The sequence below is a fragment of the Myotis davidii genome, unplaced genomic scaffold, assembly GCF_000327345.1.
Source record: "Myotis davidii unplaced genomic scaffold, ASM32734v1 scaffold240, whole genome shotgun sequence".
Lineage (NCBI taxonomy): Eukaryota > Metazoa > Chordata > Mammalia > Chiroptera > Vespertilionidae > Myotis > Myotis davidii.
The window spans coordinates 3,556,040-3,580,194 of NW_006292334.1; positions in this window are offsets into that span (position 1 = coordinate 3,556,040).

Sequence of the window (24,155 nt, forward strand, 5' to 3'; positions counted from 1 at the left end):
GTGTGAAGAGAGGCAGAGCAGCGCTGTCCAACTTGGAGTCCCCTGGCCATGGCTGTCCCATAGAAACAATGTGAGCCACTAACATAAGCCATGTAAGTGATTTAAATTTTTCGAGTAGCCACCATAAAAAGCAAAAATAAGTGAAATTACACATGATATTTACTTAACTCAGCCAAAACATTATCATTGCGACATGGACAAATTTTGACATATTTTACATTCCTTATTTCATATTAGGTGTTTGAAAACTGGTGTCTATTTTATCCTTATAGCACAACTCACTCCTGACTAGCACATTTCAAGTGCTCAAGGGCACCAGGCTGTGGTCACTGTGTTGGACAGTGCAGCTCCAGGCTGTGCAGGCAGAAGAGTGAAGATATGCATGCAATATTTCATTTGTTTAACAGGTTCCTCCTCCAGTGAATGCCACCTTCTACTGCTTGTGAGCATGCCTCCCCTGCATTTTAAAATGTTCCCGGGTTGTAAAATCAGTTTAATGTATTTCCAGATTCGCCGAATGCATTTCATTGTCTTCTAACTACATTCATTTCCCATAGCAAGCAGAATCAGTTTGTTTTGAAAAGCTCAAGAGTGCAGAACACACAATTTAAGCTTCAAAGATACCTGCTACAGTAGCCCCTAGTAGTCACACATGACTATTTACATTTAAATTGGTTAAAATAAAAGAAATTAAAAGTTTAGCTTATCAATTACCTAGCCATATGTCAATGTTTAATAGCCAAATGTGACTAGTAGCACCTCTATTGGGCAGTGCAGACTAGGCTGAGTTTGTCATCTTGGAAAGTTCCATGGGATATACCCACTTTAGACAGTATTGGCATAAAATTATCTATGGGACAGTAAATTTAAGGACCAGTAAGTTTTCTTTTCTGGCCTATATTTACTTTTTTTAATTTTTGAAAGGAGAATAAACACATTAATGCATTTTCAATAGCATCTCTAAAAGAAAGAATTGGCTTATATAACACTAGGGGCCCGATGCATGAAAATCATGCAGTGGGGGCTCTGCTCTTACAGCCTCTCGCAGCCCAGGCTTTGTCCAGAAGGTCATTCTGCTTTTCGGTCTAATTAGCATATTAGCTCTTTAGTATATAGGATGGCCTTTTCTGGCTTGCCCTGTAATATTCTTTTAGTGTTGTCAAACATTGATTTAATTAATTTGTAAATAATATTGAGAACTTTGCCCTCAAACTGCAATGAAACTGCCAACTCTTTTAGCTTTACAATTAAAAAATATTTTTTTATGAATCCAGAATAAAGCAGTAGGTGAGAAGCTGCAATGCATTGATATCTTGAAGTACATTTGATTTCCTGGTTACTTTTTATTCTCCTGCATTTAACTTGATTTTAATTGGTATGAACATGCTTTGCCTTTTTTAATGATTCCATAAAACCATTAGCAAAACTCTACCCAAGATCTATTAGAAAGCATTTGTAATTGCTTTTGTTACCTTGTCTTCTAATGATAGAGCTTCCTTGTAGTCTAATTGTTAAGGTATTCTTTTTTGATCAAGTTTAAATTCAATATTAGGTGTCACTGTGATTGACACATGAGAGCATTTTAAAATACTGGACTCCTTAGAACGGGAACTCACTGTGGGCATGTAGATCCTGCCAGGTTCAAAAGGACTGTTTTTTCTATATATGGAAACATTGTAACATGAGAAATTTATTTAGTTATCAGTAATTTTTGTGGCCTGATCACTTCATTACAACCCTGAAATAATTTCTAAGGTGTCTCCTATTAACTTTTTCCCCTGTTAAATGATGTCCTGTTCCTTATAACCATTTTTTTTTACATCATATCCAAATAGACTATGCCTATCTGCACTACCAGTAAAGTCTTTGAAAAACCTAATATATAAGGACTGACCAGTAGAAAAGCAGTTGTTATAACTTTTTCAATTGATAATGATAAAAAGAAAAGATTTAAATAGCAATTATGATCCATGTCTATCAATTTAATGACCAATGAAATTTTTACATATATGGATGCTCTATAAGTGGTTTTATCAGTTAGATACACATTTTCCTCTATCTCTTTAATTTTACATATACAGATAGTTATGATAAAGTAAAAAACAAACACGCAAATAAACCACGTAAGACTTAACAAATTTAAGAAGCTGTGACCAAAATAGTGGTACTAATCAGAACCAGTGGCGAGCAAAAATCCACACACAAAATGGTTCCAACAGAGTGTTATCGAATGACACTTTTGTAAGTGTCCTGTGGGACAACTGGCTATGTGCACTCAACTATCTGACTCCTGGAATATAAGCAAGATGGCCTGCTGAGTAGCATGAGATGCAACAAAAGCATAACTGAATCAATGTAAATGCAGAAAAGCACACTGAGAAGAGACTAAATAAATGGGCATGGAGTAGAGATGAGTACTCCGGTTAGGAATAGTCCCATTAGTGTTACTTCATGTTCTGCTTTCTGCATGTTTTAAAGGTGCGGTTTGAAACCTTTTTAAAAAGTCATGCAAGTCCAGCCAGCGTGGCTCAGTGATTGAGTGTTGACCTCTAAACCAGGAGGTCACAGTTCGATCTCCCTCTCCCTTCCTCTCTGAAATCAATAAAAATATATATTTTATAAAGTCATGCAAAACTCTAACTTTGTTAAAATGTTCAAGTCAGCCATTCTCAGTTTTAATTGCATGTTGCAATCACTTGGGAAAGTTGTAAAAACTCTAACACATGAACAAATTAAATCAGAATCTCTGGAATTGACAGGTGCTTTTTTTTTTCCTTTTTTTACAATTTCCCATATAATTTTACTGAAAAATCATGAATGAAAACATTTTATTTAGAGGGACTTAACCATTTATGCTTGGAACTCATTTTTAAATGTTGAATAGTATTTGATTTCTAAAATGTACACTAAATTGAATGTTGATGAGTGACAATATTAAATATTTTAAAGTAATAGAGTGAGCATTAAACAAAGTATAGATAGTAGGGAGTATTCTTTACAAATAAAAAGCCTTTTAGTTGACTAAGAAACCTATCCGCATGCCCAGGACCCAATCAAAAGTCTGCCCATCTGTTGGGGAGTACTTACTCCTGAATCCTGCTTGACTACACCAACTATGGGGCCTCAGTTCCCCCGCCAGGAACTGCACCTTTATGGATGCTGGGTAGTAGACGGAGAAGACAATATGAGCAGTCATAGGTGTGTGGGAGAGCCTTTATTGCAGACCCATTGCTCACGAGGAGCCATGAGATAAAACAGTTCTCCAAAGTAGCTTCACAAAGCAGCTGTAAACACAGAAGCCTTGTACACACAGTAGCCCCACTAAGTAGCCACACAAAGCAGCCCTGACTAATACAGTAGCAGACACAGGAGCCTCACCAAGCAGCCGCACCCTGGACAAAAGCAGTCTCAGCAAACACAGGAGCCATTATATAAAGCAGTGTAACACTGGCTGGTCAACAACACAACTTTATGTCAACATAGACAAAAGAGGCTTCTTGCCAAAATAGTGACATCAGTATTTGGGCTACAGACAGGCACACCTGCACAGTGTATACAGTGCAATTGTTGTGTCTTTGCTTTTGCACCTGCATATGACAAATTGGCCTTGAGCATCCAGAGTACTCTGGACAGGGCCCCCACACTCCAATTGGCCTCGAACATCTGGCATACTTTGATTAGGGGTCCCACACTATCTTAATCAAAGATGCTTCCAATGAAGATGTAAAAGCCCTAAAAGCAAAATTATGAGATTGAATTTTACAATATTTAAAATCACATAGCCTGCACAGTTTGATAGATAGGTATGGATGGATATAGATATAGATAGATGATATAGATATAGATATATAGATATAGATATATAGATAGAAAGTATGCAAATTATTTTACATAAGAGATGAAATAAAAGTGGTTAATATTGAGTGATAGATGAAGAGTACTAGTTAGATGAAGAGAGCTTCCAGTGACAATATAAAAATAAACAATATTCACTTTTATACCAAGCTATAATCATGTTATTGATTAATTTAAAGTGCTAATATATTTGGGGCAGGGAAATTTCAAACTGACTTAAGTATTTTTAAAGGATAGAGTATGATGAAACAGATGCGTGTACCTACTTGTGTGCTAATGATTACACATACAGATGTGTCTGTGTTTGTAAAATGAGAAATTTTAGAATTCCTTTCCAATACATGGGCACAATCCACATGACACCAGGTATTTGGTGAAAAAACAAAAGGAGTGAAGAATCAGCTGGATGAGAAGATAATAAAATAGTAATAATAGTAGTACCAATAGCATTTGTTGTACTATATTTCAGCCATTAAATGGTATATAAGTTGTTTTCAGAAATGAGATGTTTGTATTAGGACAACTAAGAAAGAGATTACAAATGACAATAACCAGGCTCAATTTCAAAGTATACTGGACAACAATTCAGGAGACATAAACAATTTAATTATGTAATAAGAGGACTAAATTAACTGAGAATAAACCTAAAACTAACAGGAAAAGATCAAGTTTCTCCAGGGATCTAAGAAGGTGTGTGTGCGTGTGAGAGAGAGAGACAGAGACAGAGAGAAAGGCAGGCAAGAGGCAGAGATAGAAATTGTGGACTGAAGGGTCCCAGGTTCTATTCCAGTCAAGGGCATATGCCCGGGTTGTGGGCTCTGGCTCCAGTGTGGGGCATGCAGGAGGCAGGCAATCAATGATTCTCTCTCGTCATTGATGTTTCTGTCTCTCTCTCCATCTTCCTTCCTCTCTGAAATCAATAAAAATATATTTTTAAAAAGAGAGTCTTTATTTTATCCTTTAAACCTGGGCCAAGTTAAGTAAGAAGAGACTGTATGAAATAGATAATGTTCACCTGACATATGAACATTTTATACCTGAAGCACTCCTGTTCTGGAATAAAAATAAATGTGTACTGAACAAGATTCTAAATGTTGTGCTATAGAATTTATTTTACTTTATTAAAGTGTGTTGGAAGAATTGAAGATAAGAATATTTTAAATTTATGCAGTCAGTTGTTAAACCAAAATAAGTACTAATAAAACTCTGTGATTTTAGCTTTGCTTTTTTTAAGGATAAAATGTTTTGAAGACCTTGAATATATTTTATATTCTACATTTTTATATTCGGGAAAATAAATTATTCCAACCAGATATTGGTGAGAAGCTCTGGCTGCTTCAGGGTATCCTGTTTTCTGCTAGGTAATTTCTACTTTATTTGCCTTGTCTTTATGAAATATTTAACAGATGCATCATAAATATTCTCAGTTGCTCAGTCGCAAGTTTAGTAAATTTCCAAGCAGCTGGAGTAATCTCACTATTTGAAAAGAGAGATTGTATCAATGGCATGGATGTCAATAACAAATCTATCACTTGTCGTATTTTACCAAAACTGATAACATTTATGAAAGACAAGAATCTTAATTCCTTAGCGTTTCTGACATGAAGCTGAAGATATTTAGAAGAAATGAAGAATGGGAATTTCAGAACATACCAGATTACCTTCCTATCTACCAAAGCAGAGAGAGGTTAAAAGTATTTGGATTATTTGAACCACAGGAAAGAAATATATTTTAACTCATCAAGATTAACTTTTTAAGTATTTACCTTTCTAAGCAAATAAGCCTTTAAATTAAATTTATTACAACATGTTCCTGTCATGTTGTGATAAGATTTCATTTATTACAACATGTAAGAACTCTGATTTTGCTATTACTTTGCATCAGGATCAGTGAGTAGCAGAGAGAGCTTTTGCTCTATGTTGGTTAGATTTTTATAACCTTGCCTCTTCGGGGACTCCAGCACATCCCGGTTGTGTGAAGCTGAGGAATGTTACAATTTCTCACTGCAATTCACATCGCTCCTCCCCTCTGGCCAAATCTATCAATTTGGCTCTCACAGTTTTAAAATGAGATGTGGGGAAAATCCCCCGAGTGTTTGCTTCCCCTCTTTTTCCATCCCCCCACCACATCATCAGATGCTGCTTACTGCTATCAAAAGACCCAGGAGGAATGAGCTCTTAAACACCAGTTGTTAAAATATGACAATTTCATGACCCTAAGAAATTTTACCGTCCAAATACGTCATCTCTATGTAATTATATGTGATACACAGATCAGTATAACCTTAAGCTAGGCAAAGTTGTAAAAGCATATTATATAATATCAATTAGCATGAGTAATATTTTAACTAAGCTGAGTGCTTGTCTGAACAAGAATAACCACACACAACTTAATTATATACCTTTTTCTGTAGCTCAGCAAAACTGGAAAGGGAATCACTGCGCAAAGTCCAAATGTTGAAATAACTGATGATTATATAAACTAATTTTTCTTTTAGTGTCAGAAAGCCGGTGAACCATTAACAGTAGTAAAATCTATACTAGTAAAAGGGTAATATGCAGATTAGGCCAGAGGTCTTCAGGACATCCTTCCGGACAAAGCTGCAGTGACTGCAAGGGCAGCTGCGAGGGCCCAGGTTCAGGCAGCCGCAGAGGCCGGCAGTGGCAGCAGCAGTGGGGTGATAGGGGTGGTGCCTTCCCCTGATCCTCCAGGTCACCTCCCACAGAGGGAGGCCAGACTGTGGCTTAGGCCAGGGGCTGAGGCAGAGGCAGTTAGGGGCGATCAGGCTGGCAGGGGGGCAAGTTAGTGTTGATCAGGCCAGCAGAGGGGCAAGGTAGGGGTGATCAGGCCCGCAGGGGGGCAAGTTAGAGGTGACCAGGCAGGCAAGGTAGAGGCAGTTAGGGGTGATCAGGCATTCAGGAAAAGGGATAGGAGCAATCAGGAAGGCAGGCAGGCGAGGGGTTAGGAGCCAGTGGTCCTGGATAGTGAGAGGGATGTCCGACTGCCAGTTTAACTGCAGAGGGGTCCCAGATTGGAGAGGGTGCAGGCTGGGCTGAGGGACCACCACCTACCTTCCCCACCGTGCACAAATTTCGTGCACCAGGCCTCTAGTATATTAATAATAAAGTCCATGATATGAATGATAATAAAAAGTTTAATTCAATAGCTCCTCACATCACTTTTTATGAAATGCTAATTGAGGGGAAAAAATCACAGCTTGAAAATAAAAGCTCCTTGTTTTGATTGTAGTTTAAGATAGACTCTTTAATTATATATAATCATGATTCTTGGATATACTCACATTTGACAGTGGGATATTTCACTACAATTTAAAGGTTGCAATATTTATTTATTCCTGAGCTGTCATTTAAAAAAATAATCCAGAGGTATATTTATCCTTTGATTTTTATCTTAATTTATTCTGTATTTTTCTCTTTCTGAATTAAAAGGTTAATTTTCGTTGCCTAGATGACACACATTTCTCCTAATTTAAAATCAACTGAAATATATGACTGATAATGATAGATGTTTTGATTAAGCCTAAAAAAAATCAGATAAATAAAGGCCTGCTGTAGCCTCATTAGGAAACAAAGTCAATTCAGGGGATCTATTTACATGTGTTTTGGGTAGAAAGTAACATGGAATCTGTCCTTCAAGGCTCTTGCTTTTCCTTTGTCATGGGAGCAGGGAAGGACTACCAGATGTTTAAGAGGTAATAAAGGAAAAATTATATTGAGGTATTGATAGCTATTCTCAGTGCACAGCTTAGTTGAAGAAAGGCAGATAAAAAACAAAGATGCTTACTTGTAAATGTTCTACAAAAACATGCACCCAGTTCTCTGACTGAGACACACATCCACAGGCAATGTGCTAGCGTGCATGGCTCACCATACCTGACTGTTAAATGCTCTGACATTTTGCAAACTGGTTGTTAAAACTCTTGGTTGACACTGGCCATGTTGAGAGTATAACACAGAAATCTTCAACTACTACAAAACAAGATTTTTTTCCGGTGAACCAATTTCACAATGCATCAGTGTCTGTGGGACCTTTATTTACTAGCATTTTTCTCCTTTACTTTCTGTTCTTTAATCTTTTGGGGTTTGTTCCTAGGGGAAGCACAGGAAAGTCACTTATTCATTTTCTCCCCCTCCATCTTCACTTATTGATGGAGACCAGGAGATTCGGTATATCTTCATTCATCCTCTTCACATCCCATACCAACCCGCTTTTGGTTCCAAAAGCAAGTGAACCAAAGACACCTGTACACTCACCACATACACAGAAGAAACAAAATAACTGGTAGCCATGCACAAGAGGACACTTTGGTCACCAAGGGTCTCTTTCGACTTAGCATAAGCTATAGGAAGAGCAGAAAATCTTGGAAAGGAACCAAAAAAATCCTTTTTGATCCTACAGTCATTTTAATGCTCCCTATAGATAGATCCAAATGAACAAAAAAGACTTGGCTAAATCTATGACACCCAACTTCCTATTCCCCTTTCCTCTCCTTGCCCAGCTGGTGTTTGTAGCAAACTCAGCCCCAACAGCTGATAGAAAGCATGAGCAGCTGGAGTCCCAAGAACCCAACTGTGCAGGGGGAAGAAAATCAGGATTCGGGCATCAGTTAAATGGTACCTTTCTGATGCTGGCTGAGCTCTTTGATCTTCAGACTGTTTCCCAGAATCATCCTGACTAGAGGAACAAGAATCATGTAAAACTAAATAATTAATTATTAATTTTACAACTATTAACGATAGTTGTAATCAACCAAAAGAGAAATCAGAATAACTATCCAGTCAATTCCAAAAGTCCAGGTCTCCACTCTACCCAATATCTGTGCAGCATTTGACTGTCCCCTCTCTGGTAAAGCCATTCCCGTTGCCTTCAGAGGGACTCACCTTATACTTTTCCACACCCATGTTGACGATCTCTTTTCCTGGTTAACTCTTGTTTCTCTCTTCATACAGTAAATACTTCTTTGTCCTATGGTTATATCTGTGACCTTGACCTTGATTAAAGAATCTAGTATATAATGGACAATAAAAAAGTCTACTTCCATCTTGCTCCCCTAGTAGTGCCTTTTAGGACCATATTTTCATACAATATTCTGTTAGGAGCTCTAAGAGCTCTTTCTCCTGTCCCACACTCTTCCCTCAGTCTCAGACACACAAAGTCAACTGTCTCCTGGTTATTGTCACATTCTCTTCTCTTGAGAAAAACAAATTCCATCTTCTCAAAATTGAGTTTACTATCTCCATCCCCTTGAAAGTTTTCCTCCTCTACTATCTCAATGAAATGTCATTTTCTTACTTGTAAAATAAGAAAGATCAGAGACATCTTTGATTCTCTCCTTCATTCAAAACCTCCAATTGATATTTCAATTATGCTAAATATTTATTATAAATGTATCTGTCAAACTCATCCTTTCGTTGTTTTACACTACTACTATCCTCTGACGGCTCTTACACTTCTGGATGGTGTTAACAGTGTGGCCTTCTAACTGCAGGATCCTAAACTACTGTGTATGTTTTCCCAATCTATGCCTCACCCTGTCATTTGAGTTATCTTTCCGGAATCCTTTCTGGATCCTTCAACTCATTCTTTCAAATATTTTCTACAGGTCCCTTGTGCCAATAGGATAAAGTCTTGGAAGAGCATGCTACAGCTGATCTTTTCAGCTTCATTTCCTCAAACTTCCTCATCTTTCTAATAAGACCTGCTTCTCCAGTTCCTTTTAGAGCACTTCTAATTCCCTGAATCTGTATTGATAGTATCTCTTTACCCTCAAGTACCACCCACTTGATCACGTGATAAAATCCTTTCAATCATTCAAAGCCCAACCCCCAAACTCAGTCAAACCAGACATGCTTTCTAAGCAATCATCTGGCATTCCTTTCTCTAAATACTTCCAGTCTGATATGTAGTATTTTAGAACTCTACATCATTCCAAATTTGAAAGGCAAAATTAAATTTATTTCTGTGCACGTAGCATGTGTCAAAGTACCTGACACATAGAAGACACTAAATAAGTTATAGTTGATAAATCTCATTACTGAGATTTTTTTTTGATCCTTTTGTTACCTGTTATGTGGGAGTGTTTGAAGATACACTCTAGCTTCTACAGCCCCAGGTGAAAAGCCAGTTGAATACTGAAGAAGGCTGATTTAATTAGGCTTAGTATTCCATGTTTCTTATTTAGAAGATGGGCTGAAACAAATACTCCCAAAGCAATTTCTGTACTTTTTACAAGATAGTCTATTAGGAATAGACTGGAGTTTAAATCTTATAGATAGAATACATTATTAATTATTGACTCCATGAATTGAATAAGGCTTTGCTAGTTTTCTTTGAATGGCCAAATAGCATATCCAGTGCTTCAGGTTAGGAGAAGAAAATTTTAAAAACTCAAAACTAGGTACTTTTTCCAAGCTAGTTATTATAACAATAACAAGTACATACTAGGTGACATATTCTATTTAATTCACATAAATTTACACGCTTAATTCTTAAAGCAACGCCATGCGGTAGGCATGATTAATAAACACACTCTACAGAGAAGGAAACTGAGGGACAGGATGGTTAACGGACTTGCTCAGACCACAGAGCTGATCAGCATGAAACCAGGCACACCAATTCCACATGCCATGCTTTCTGGCTGTGCTATGTGGCCTTTCCTTAATCAATGAGAGTCATGTGCAAAAGTAAATACACACAGAGCCAAATAAAACAGGAGCCGCATTGTGTAAGGAATTCAGTAGAAGGGCAAATGAAGGAGCAGTTAATTTTGTTAGAGAAAGCAGAAACTGACTGACACCGGTGGGCCACTTAGAATACACTTATTCGAGGCCAGCCAGTGTGGCTCAGTAGTTGAGCGGCCACTGTTTGATTCCTGGTCAGGTCACATGCCCAGGTTGTGGCCTGGATCCCCAGTAGGGGGCATACAGGAGGCAGGTCAATGAATCTCTCATATCATTGATGTTTCTATCTCTCCCTCTCTCTAAAATCAATAAAAACGTATGTAAAAAAAAAAAAAAAATACACTCTGACCCTGTCACCAGAAAAGGCAGATCACAGCATGGTGAGTCTCCTTGCTGCTCATGTCACACCCCCCATGTGTGGCATGAGCAGCATTTCACACATTTCTCCCCCGCCAACAGCAACTTCCATTTCCTTCTATTTTTGCCATCGCCTCACAGTATCACAGGCCTTCCCACACTTTTCCTAAACACTGCAGAGCATAATTACATCAGTAAGTACTAAACATTGCTTGACAGCTTATGTAAGAATGTGTGTTCCCCTCGTTTTATAACAAAAGGATATTCACCCAGCATTTCTGCACTGAGAGAATCATCAGTAGGTAACTGGAGATCAGGCCTAATACCCTATCATAGAGATATAGCAACACCAACTCTCCCTCCCAAAGAACTACTTTAAACTTTACTATTCGTGGTTTTATGAAAAAAATGTTGATTGAACATTGTTTAAACCCTAGAAATTCTGAGTAGAGATGTTTTATTTTAGCTCTAAGAAACAAGCAGTGACATCCAGGACACATCCAGGACACACACACACACACACACACACACACACACACACACACACACCACACTTGCGAGTTCGTTTATTTTAGCTAAAATCTAAATATGGCTTAATTTTCCTTTAATAAATCTTTGAAAGGTTGCTAACCCTTTGCCCTTCTCCGCCTGCTATTGCATGGCAAACTAAAACACAAATTCCCTCTAACGCTGATCTCTTAAGCTGCATAAACAGTCAAATTAATCCACATTTTATTTATGTACAAATCCAGCAGAATATTTTTGGGGAAGGGAGGAAAAGACCATTTTGAGTTGATTAAAACTCTTCCTCCTCCTTCCCCATCATTTTGAAAACCTCTCGACCTGTAATCAGTGCACAGATGAAATCTCAGGTCCAGTGTTAATTAGTCACTAAATTAAAAAAAGAAAAATATCTGATCGGTAAAACTCTTGAGTCATTAGAAGGAGGGAAAATATGTTGAGCTTCCTAGGTAATTCTAAATCAGTAACTGATTTGAAGCATCTTTTGAAAAATAAGAACGTTTTCTATATCCCTAATACATCAAATATATATGCAGTTAAAACTCCAAGAGCAGTACCTGAGGTTCCCTCATTCTTACCTCCACTGACTCTCACAAAGGGAAAATGTTCATGAAAATTAAAAATGTAATCATCTATCTTATTGGAGGCAATAAAATACGCAATAAAAATGCTCTAAGGCAACTTCCAACAAATAAGCATGCCTCTGACTCCCATTCGCTGATAGTTCGCGGTTAAGCAGATAAAACCTTGAGCCTCAGTTTTTCTTATTCGTCACATGGTCGTAGTTGATGACTGACTTCAGGGCTCCTATGGAAAGCATTGGAGCTTCCACATGCCAAGCTGGTGTTATTTAGGCTACCAGCTTAGCAACAGGAGTGCAAACAAGTAGATGACAATAACCATCAAATGGTTTGTTGTGAAGATTAATCAAGTTGGCATATATAAAATTAATAAAGTAATACCTGGAAAATAATAATTTCTCAATATAAATTTAGGTTGCTTATTATTCTTCATTTTTCTCCACTTAGGAAAGAGGTCTTATGGAATAAATGGAATTATCTTTCTAATTCACCTCATAGCCTCAAACCTCAGTTACTTGCCAGAAGTTAAGGCTAAGGTCTTATTAGGCAGTGAATTTCCTCCGGGAAATACTATTTCCTGATCTTTTTTACAGTCCTTTCACTTGCAATACTATTTGGGAGGCCTTTAACCTTTTTTTTTTGTTTTGGTTTTCTTTGTTTGGCACAAGTTTAATAGAGGTGAGGGCTGGGTTCCAAAAGGAATTGTCAAAATTGACTTAGCTTTGAGGAGTTGGTACTAAAAATCAAGTGTTATCTATTTTGCATTTTTCCTAGTATGCAAGGGGCAAAGGAGAGAGAGAGAGAGAGAGAGAGAGAGAGAGAGAGAGAGAGTGTGAAGGAGTATGTGCATGACATTTACAATTTTTAGCAGAATGCAGATTTGTAGTGCACTAGTCATTATATTCCCTTAAAAGCGAGATGTCTCTCTTGCAATTCCTTTTGTCTTTTTTATGTGTTTCTTTCTTCCTTTTCTTTCTGTCTTTCCTTCTTTTTTTGTAAGATGCATCATATTCAGAATTTATCCCATCAGAGTAACAAAGGGAGCCAATATGCTGACTGTGTCCCTGTTCCCAGGCAGGTTTCCAGAGCCAATGGGAACACAGAGCTAATGGGATCGATCTTAATAACATGACCAAAACAAGTACAGAATCAAATTCAAACTCCACCAACTTGCAGGGCTGTGCCTCGGGCCAAGACAAGACAAACCAATCAGAAATGACTTCAATCCCGAGATCAGAGGAAGAATGGAATCAAATACCAAGGACAAGCATGGTATTTAGTGCAGTGATAAGTGGTTCTATTAGAGCTCATTGATCTACCCTGGGGTACTCTTTTTCAAAAGGTAGCCAGTTATAAATCATCCTCACAAAGCTCATTATCGACGTCAAATTCCAATCCCTGGGTTTTCTGTAAGAGGCTCTGAGTGGCACTTTAGGGCACAGGCATTGGGGTTCTACATTAATATTCTTAGAATTTTCACTTCTATATTTTCTGTATATTGTTCAACTTTGCCAACTCTAGTCAGTATTTCTTTACATGACCTAAAACAACTGTTAATATACATTTGCTATTATAATTTATTAAAATTCACTTAAATATACAGTATTTCAGTAATAACCACAATTCTACCAAGTAACAAGGGTAGGTGTACTATCCCAAGTGCTCAGATGAAAGATGGATACGCAGATGTCAATTTATGTAAACTAACTCAGCCAACATTTGACATCTTTGTGCTTTCCAATCCCATGCTCTTTCCAACTTCAGTTTTGTCCTTAGCAATTATTCTGAACAATCATTCTACTTGTCCTGGTCACCTTCCTTCTCCATTCCCCATACCTTCCAGATTAAAATTTTATAACCTACCTCAGATCTACAAGACCCCCTTCTCAACCTCAACAAAACAGATGTCAACAGCATAGAGAAAACAAATGAAGGTTCTCAGGCACAAACACCTTCATTTCATCACTTATCTACACCCACATACTCCCTCTTTTTTACTTTTATTGCAAAAGAGGTGTTCAAACTTTGAGTAACCAATTCTGTCTGTGCCGCTGACTGTGTTACCTTCCAACTTTGGAACACTGTACCAATTGTTCTTCTCTATCTTTTCTTCTTTGTCTCTGTCACAGTCTGAGCCTCCCAGGCAAGAGACCCTGAGACTCTGACACACGTATTGAGGAGGCTTATTAAGGAGGACCCTGAAGATCAACACCCCTAAAGGTGAAGCAAGCTGGACTGAACAGTGTGAGAAGTTAAACTGCAAAGCAGCAGCATGCAAACCTCAGCACACCCTAGAGGAGCTCAGGGGCTGGTGTGATGGGGAAAGAGACATTTTGGGGGGCTAGCAATCTGAATCTAGTCACTGCCTCTTTAATTGTCTGGTCCTGCAAGACTTGTTTACTCCCATTTTAGAGAGGCCAAAATCCATCCCCAGATGAAGTTTTCAGTGCTGGCACCAGGCCTTTGGTTGAGGTCTCAAAGCCCCAGCACATGGGGCTCTTTAAGAACTTGCAAAGGGGACTGGAAAACCCCATATTTGGGAGACAAAGGACTGGGAAAGATATAAAAAGGGACAGGAGCTCCAGTGGCGCAATCCGTTAGCGTGCGGTACTTATAAAAAGGGACAGCTTTCTCCATGTTGCTGCTCAGAATTTGAAAGACATTTTTCTCTGAGCCCACTGGTGTAATAATAATAAAGTGGAACTCCATCTCTCTAAGCATTGCTTGGTTTTTCTCTGGTTTTCTGTAACAGGTGGGCCCTTTAAAGTTGTCTCAAGTGAGGCAAAGCACTGAACTTTGTATGCCTTCATCAACCAGTCATGGACCGTGGGCTGCCCTGTAGGAATCTTTTTAATCTTATCAAGAAAGCTTCCCTTTGCCAACAACAAATCTTGGAGAGAGACTCCATTCTGAGTTATGAGAGCCAACTCTCCTGGCACATAAGGGCATACCACAGAGTTCCCTATATTCTCTGTCTATGGTCTAGATCAGTGATGGTGAACCTATGACATGCATGAACTCATTTTTTTGGTTGATTTTTCTTTGTTAAATGGCATTTAAATATATAAAATAAATATCAAAAATATACATCTTTGTTTTACTATGGTTGCAAATATCAAAAAATTTCTATATGTGACACGGCACCAGAGTTAAGTTAGGGTTTTCAAAATGCTGGCACGCTGAGCTCAAAAGGTTCACCATCACTGATCTAAATCCTTATTATAATGCAAGACACTCACATATCAGAAAGAGAAAGAGGGGAAGTGACCTCCAATTTTTTCTAAGTGTTATTCTATTTGCTATGCTGGACCTTCCATTTCTTGTTTTCCTTTTCCATCTCTTATCTCTCACAACAATTTTATCCTATATGCTCTCTTAAATACTCTTCTGTATTGATACTAAAATAGTTATCACCTATAGTCTAAGGGCTCTCAAACATATACCTTTAATATGGCTTCTACCTGAGCAATCTAAATTAATGTTAAATTCCAGTTGGGTATCTCATTCTGGACACTGTACAGCTCTATGTATTCAAAATATCCAAAAATAAATGGTGGCAGGAATTCTCTATTTCACTCAGCAAGAGCCCAAAATATCAGACTTCCTCAATGTCATCAACATCTCAACATGTTACACAAAAATAAAACATGGGAAGGTGCCAGGATGGCATAATATGACCTCTACACAAACATATAAATGCCATCTAGATATCCAGAATATTTAAGGGTGGAACTGGGGAGGTATTTCATTCCTCTTAGCACAAAATTGCCTAGCAAACCAACTCCTCTTCCCACCTGACTCATTTGCTTAATGCAATAAAAGTTAGTATCTGGTCATGGCATATGTCCTACCCACGACGATGTGGGTGTAACTCTCCCACAGGATCCTAGGGTGATAAAGACATCTGCATATTTTAGCTGAAACTACAACCTTCTTGGTCACTACACAAGGGGAAAGCAGAGATTAGAGAATCATGCATTTCCACCGTCTCAACCAAGCTGTGGTGAATATCATTTCTACTCACATTTTATGATGGACATGGGCTAATCATCACATGACTTTCACAACTGCAAGTGGTCTGAGAAGTGGTCTCCCATGCGCCTGAAAGGGGAAGAGAAAAAGATATCAATGTATGGTAACATGCAGTAGTGGTCTATTTTACAAGCATTCAAAAGAGATGTCCATCTTTATTGCTTTTATTAGGAAATTCAGAAGAAATAGATAAGATAAATAAAAAGGAAGCTAAGCAGTGAGTCTCGAAAAGGTAATTGAAGCAACTACTCTTCATGTTATCTCCTTCTAAATGCTGCTCTCAGAGTCTGTGCACCAGAGGAAACCTTCCTATGAGCTGCTCCTTTCTAGAGCATTAAAATGTTGTTTTTATGTTGTTTATTTTCATACAGAATCAATTTAAAAACAACCGACTCCTGGCAATAATCACTTTAAAAATATTCATTTTTATTATCCTATCTTGTGTGTTTGTGTAAAAAACTTTAGCAACCACAATCAATCATGAAAGTATTGTTCAAAGTAACCCATTTTTTGTGTGTAAAGAGAAACCAATGGATATAAACTCTCATTTCCTTGCTTCATGAGACCTTCATTTCATGTAGAAACTAAAATATATGTGAGAGCATATCCAAAAATGGATTTCTAAGAGGAGCTAAGTTTATTTTTATATTTTTTACAACTAAGCAGCCTAATTTCTAAATGATTTATCTTTTTGCAGCTTTACTCCATATAAGTGAAGAATTTTAAGATGAATTGGCAGAAATGTAATAAAGCTTGAAGTCTAATAGGATTATTTTTCTTTTTATTATCTCATAGCTGAATCTTTTTTTTTAATTTATTTTCATATCATGGCTGAATCTTCTTTTTTTAATCCTCTCCAGTCTGTGGGTATCAAACCTGCAACCCAGGTACATACCCTGGATCGGTTTGGTCCAGGGGCCAACACTATAACCACTGAGCCAAACTGGCCAGGGCTCATGGTTGAATCTTAAATGCTTATCTATTATTGTTGTCCATAGCCAAAAAAAATAAAAGGTTTATTACAGCAAATTCATAGTCTTTTTCTATACATTCTTCAGCAATGGTCTCAATATCTGAAAATGTATTTCTGCTTTTTTTCTTTCCTATTTGTTAGTGAACACTTATAGATCACATGAACTTATTAATTCATGTGTATAATTTTTCTTAATGTAGTACCTCTTGTTCTATACAGCATGAAAATACACAATAAAGTTTTTGAGTTATGAATGTTATGTCATCTGTGGATTTTATGATGTGAGGATAATTATCCAAAATAATGGGTAGTCATTTGTAATAATTAGATCTCACAAATATGCCTTATAGTGTCATTATCTAATTTATTAATGTTGTATGTCCTTAGCCTAATGCATCTGAAAATAAAAATCACACTTATATGTGGACAATCTATTTATTTCTTCAAATAAATACATACTCTTTTTTTGTGGTTTCAATAATGTAAGATTCTAGCTAAATGCTAAAGACATATATCCAATGTTTCAGTTAGGTTGTTTTAAGATGCAAGTAATAGGTAATCAAAATAAAAGTGGCTTAAGTAAGAAGGAAAGAGTACTCTTCATTGTGACTCTTTATGTAGCATGCTGGCATGACCATTAACTAATCCACTTAAGAGTAACCTGATTTGACCTTGCTATGTAACCACTATACTCATCAATCTCTACCATGAGCATGGTCTCTCCTAGTGGTTCTCAACCTTTCTCATGCCGCGACCCTTTAATACAGTTCCTCATGTTGTGGTGACCTCCAACCATAAAATTATTTTCGTTGCTACTTCATAACTGTAATTTTGCTACTGTTATGAATCATAATGTAAATATCTGATATGTAGGATGTATTTTCATTGTTCGTGACCCACAGGTTGAGAACCGCTGCATCTAAGCTATCTTCTTTGGAGTTTGCTTATCCTAAGAAAAGCAAATTTTACTATGTCAATATGGCTGTGAGCAAACAAAAGGACCACACACATTTTACATCACCTTCAACAACAAAAAGTCCAAGTATTTCCAGAAAATCCTTCCCCACCCCGGATTTACCTTCACAAGTACTGCATGAATTGATCATCATGGATATGTATATGTATGTAGTATATACAGTGTATACAATAAATATCATTATAGCCTGAGCATGGTATTGACTCATTTAATCTACTCAGGGCCCAAACTTAAAAATACAGCAACCATCAAAACCCTGTATAAAACACATGGTAGAGATTGATGAGTGTAGTAGTTATATAACAAGGTCAAATCAGGTTACTCTTAAGTAGAAAGCTGAGTATCGCAAGTAACAAAATGAAAATGTGCACTGAATTGCTGATTTAACATAATTTTAGTTGAAGAGAGAAACTACTTTGGGCTATTTCCATGATTATTAAGTTTGTTGCTCTTTTTAGTGCAAGAAGACCCTAAAATGGCATTCTTTTCTTTTTAGTATAATTTCCATAACAGAGTACACATTGCAATATAGCTACATGAACTTGCATTGAAGAAAGCACACAATTTATTGAGAAATGTGCCCATTTCATTAGCAATACAAGACAGTATATAGTTATTTCCTGTTCTACGTAGCTCACAAACTAACTAAAAGTCAACATCTTGCTTATATTTCATTTTCAGAAGTTCCATTCTCCCCCACCCCCCCCCACCCCCCATGACTGGCAGTGTCAACAGCAACCTGTCCATAGTATTTAATGTACTTGGACTTCCACTTTCTATTTTCACATTCAGCAAGGCCATTTTAATGGTTTGTTTCTATTAGGCTGTTTTGTGTGTGTGTTTACAGTAATCTAACCAAACTCAACATAATAAATTAAAATGGCCGATTATCCTGTTGATTCTCAATCTTTTGTGTTAACTCCTACAGTTTTACTCAGAGATTGGCTAGGTGAAACAATAAACAACTCCTACTTCGAATGCACACCCGCACAGTAAACTGTCTTCCACAAAAACTCCCTAAATCATTTTTTAGGAATAAAATCGCTCAGTTTTTGGTGCAACTTCCAAGAAGACTTGGATGTGAACAATGATCCAATCTGAGATTCATCTTGAAAACTGTTAGGTTAACTAACACCCTACCTAATTCAACATGGGGAACAGTAACACAAACTACTTAGGTATGACCCAGTTCTTTGCTTAAAGAGTAATAATCACTTCATATCTTTTAGTAATGCTTTTTCTATTCGTGAAAAACCATGGCAATCATATGTAAGGAAGCAAAGTATAAAAAATAAGTTTTGCCATGCAGACATATTTACTGTTATCTTATAGGTGCATTTTTCTTTCTCCCTCTCTCTATATAGATATGTACACATACATGCATAAACCTGTATACATGTCTAGGGAGTGGGATGTCCTTAAACAGGAGAGGAGATAGATCTGTAATAATGTACATTCAAAGACAAAGAAGTCTGGCACCATGTCTTCTAAAGGGTTCAGTAGACTTTTTCTGTAAGGCCTAGCTTGAGACAATACTTTTTATGGTATGTTTTTCTTCATTTGTTTACCTAGCTTTCAATATTTTGCTTAATTCCTTGAAATATAGAACTTAAAACTGCATATTTCTTTCATTCATTTAAAACTATGTATTGAGGGCCTACTATTTTCTACATTATACTAGGTCAGAAACTGGGAGTTTCAATGTTGAATAAAATGGTCAAAACCCTTGCTCTTCTAGTGATTTTATCGAGCTGGGAAGAGATATCATGAATAAACAATTAATACAACTACAGTATTACAAAAGGGAAATGGAGAGTGCTGTGGAATTCTGCAGCAGTGGGACCAACCTAGTCTGAGATAGTACAGAAGACTCTCATGAAAAAATTAAAATTTAGTCTTAAAAAAAACAACTGGAGGATGAATAGGCATTCATTTCAGTTACCATATTATCAATTATCCTAACTGGACACTTTTGAAAATTAAAAGTGACATCATTAATAATTATGCCAAAAAGTAACAGATGCTCATTGCAACTCTCAGAGCAGTCAAAAAAGGGAAAAATGTTATGTTTTTGCAAAATAGAATGCATTTTCAAAACCTTTTCTTAAGATTATGAGTTATAAAAGGCATAGTGCTACTTAAAGACGTTAGTAAAACACACACACAAACTCATATACACAAGTAATCATTAATATGTCATGCCAGTAATACTTTGAATCTCAAAATTCATCTCATTAGCATGGATTATTGTAGCTAGGGTGGCTTTAAAGAAATTTGAGCTGTGTTTTTTTCCCCCCACTTTGAGATAGCCTTTATTTTCTTTTTTTTCTGTTACTTTATTTTTCAATTGCAGTTTAAAATATTATTTTGTATTAATGTACAGTCTAGTAGTTAGACAATCATATACTTTATAAAGTGTCCACTCCCCATATTTCAGTACGCACCTGGCACCATGCATAGTTATTACAATATTATTGACGATTCCCTATGCTGTACTTCATATCCCCTGACTTTTTTGTAACTACCCATGTGTACTTCTTAATCCCTTCAACTCTTTCACCCAGTCCCTGAACAGTGCTCTTGATTCTTGTGAAGTAGGATTAAGGTTGGGAGGAGCCACTGATACTGACGACTGCAAGGTAGGCACGGTTTTGAGTTCTTTTCGCTTTTTGGGGAACCATCGGTCATTTGGGAATTTAAAGGGCTTCGTATTGACTCTACTTCTTAACAACCAGAAAGGGCAGGACTGATGTGAACAGTAGGAAATTGTGGTGGGCAGCAGAAGATCTTAGAGTAGAAACATTTTACCATCTCTCCAAATGAGCACTTGGCCTCTCCTTTTTGCCTGAGTTGAGGTGAGCCCCGGCTTTGACTGAAACCTCTCTATACTTTCATGCTGCTCGAGGTGCTTTCAGAACCACCCTGGCTTTGATGAGGTTCTCTGGGATGCGGGAGGGAGGAGGAGAGGCATTTTTGCAATGATCTATAACTTTTGTTTCATCATATTTTTTTTACATATCGTGAGTGTGTGTCTTCTGTTACCCCGGACAGTAAACATTCTTTCTTAGATGCTGAAAATCATTATTAAAGGGATAGTTTAGTTGCTGCTTTTTATTCCACGTAAATTAAAAATAAACTGGCTATGAATCAACAAGAAAAAGCAGACCTGAGCCATTTCCCAGAGTACGTACTGCTTCTTAACAAGGTCAGAAATTGTGTTAGAGTGAATCACCTACCAGTGACAAAGGGGTAAGACTGTAAAATAACGGGCATTTTCGGACTCACTTTCTCTGAGTCAGCAGTTCCATACTAAAGCAGAAGCCAGAAAGGTCTGTTTGCTTATTTATTGCGTATTGCTTTTTTAAAATTATGAAATAATAATGAGAAGATTAATATAACATTTGACATAACAAGCAAAAAGAATATACAAGAAAATAGAATATAATAGTTTCACTAAAATGAGTTCTTCTGCCTTAGAAATTAAATATAAACTACCCAAGCTGGTGACTCATATTACCTTACTTCATTAACATTATAATAAAAGTAACATTTTATACAGTTTTCTTACTGCATAAAATATGCATAAACTAGACATATTCAATTTAATGTTTAAAATAGCTAATAAAAATATCTATTTACCACACTGAGTACTCTGAAGAAATCAGTAATGAGTAAGTATCCTGTCAAGGAGATGGAACACAAATTAATCAATGAATAAATAGTCCTTTGGTACTCTTCTTAGACCAAGCACTGAGCCAGACAAAATAGTCCCGGCCCTGACCGGTGTGGCTCAGTTGGTTGGAGCATCGTCCCGTACACCAAAAGGTGGCAGGTTTCATTCCAGGCCAGGGCACCTGCCCAGTTGCAGGTTCAATCCACAACAATTCTCTCTCCCCCTTCCCTCCCTTCCTCTCTTTAGAATCAATTAAAAAATAATAGTCCTGGGAAAAAAGTATATACACATGTGTGGGCATGTGCATGCATGCTGTGTGTGTGTGTATAAAATGACTTTCAGATAATTTAACACCTATTAAGAAAAAAAATAATAAAACAGAAAGACTGACTGATGAAACTAGCAGAGCACATGGGGAGCAATCTAACACTGAATTTTACAGAGTACAAATGCCTTTGCTTTTTAAGAAGAAACAGATGAGTGTGGGCTGAGATATTTGCAAAAGGCAGGAATTTTAATCTGAGTATTGCGGGGTATATAGAATTTACACAGGTGAAGGGAAGGTGACAGAAATATCCAGGCAACTGAAAAAAAAAAAATAGATCCAAGACACAGAGATGAGAAGTACGGCATTTGGAGGGAATAGCAAGGAGAAGCCTGGGATCTGAAAAAACAACTTCTGTATAGAAACCACAGCAGGTTGTGAAAAGCATCAAAGGCTGGACAACAGAGTTGGGAGAGTCAGCCTCCTTCTTGTCTCTGCCCCCTGTTATTTTCTGGTTTGGGTCAGAGCAGTCAGCATCACTGAGCCTGGATTACGCACAAGCCACTGAGGACATGATGAGCCCTGCCTCTGCCCTGTGTCTGCAGAAATTAAAAAATTAAAATGCAGATTCCTTCTGGGAGGACAAACACAGTGTCCAAGCCCTCTCACACGTCCACTGATTTGAAACATCTGGTAAACGAGGGAGCAAAAGCCACTGAGCCAGGTCACCAGATGGACACGATCCAAACTGGGGAGGGGAGAAGATTTTAATGTAAAATGATGTTCAGTGTTTTGATTATTACTCATAAGAGGATAATTTATTGGATAATGGCTCAATTTGTGATAACAAAACTGTTTGTCATTGAAAACTAAATCTTACAACATACATACCTCTAACCTATCAATTGTACTCCGAGGCATAATCCACTGAAAAATGCCTGTGTGTGTTCACTAAAAGGCACATCCAAGAATGTACCACAGCAACATAAACACATCATCACAGCAAAAAACCCAAACAGACTGTCCACCAAACTTAGCACCCCATATTCATAAAATCAGATGTTCAATAACAATGAAAATGATCTAAAAAAAATACCTCACCATTTGGGGGAAAAAACCAACACACACACACACACACACACACACACACACACACACACAGAGTGTTGGCCAAAGCAAGCACCACATACAATATGTTGCATTTGTACAAAATTTAAAATATCTAAAACTATACTGCATTATTTAGGGTAGAAAGTTTAGGAGGTCAAATTATGATGAAATGCTGGTAAGTATTTTCTAGAATTTAATTACATCAAAATACAGAAATCAGATTAGTGGTAACCTTTGTGAGAGAAGAGAAGTGATTAAAAGAGAGCATAATAAAAGATCCCGAAAGTCTGTGATGTGTTTTTTTAGATGTTGTGTCCATGTAATTTACTTTCTGATATGTCATTGAGCTGGACTTTTCTAAATGTGTGATACATCTCACATATCTAACGCTTAACGCATTTTCATATATTTGTTTTCCAAAATCTCTTCAGAGCTGAGGTTGCTCTATGAATGGTTTGCATTTGAGAGGAAATATGAAAATGAACAAATACAGCATACAGAAGAAAAGTACAATAAAATAAAACCTCTTTGTTATTTCATTACCATCCAAATTTTTAAATAGATCCTGTGTGTGTGCACATACACATGTCTGTGTGAATGGCATTACTTGCTGCTTCAATATCTGAACAATTTGTAGTGGATTGTAAAACACCTGAAATTTAGAACTACGTACCCACTACCATAACTCCACCATGTTACAGTGGCTGATATGAAGTGGTCAATTATGTCACAAAACTTTGCTATCAGATAATTTTTACATATAAAGAAAGCACACTACTGTAATTCCATTATTTTTCTTAAATTGAAACAGAGCTTGATTATCCACTATTTGTCACTGACACGTGCTAAACCTGGCCAGTATTTCTTGTCTGATGTGACAGTTGACTTTTTATAGGCTTTTTATATGTGTTTATGTTTATTCCTTGAAAAAAGAAGTTGGTGTGGTTCACACACAAAAACCAAACACAACCTAGAAACTGAGAGTCAACATATCTGTGTCCTGGAGCAGGAGGTGGCTGAGCAGTGCAGGCTGAGGTTTTACGCCGCCTTGACCTGCCAGGGCTTAGCAGGCACCTCCATAGGACGTCTGCTTGCGTTGCTCCCTCGAG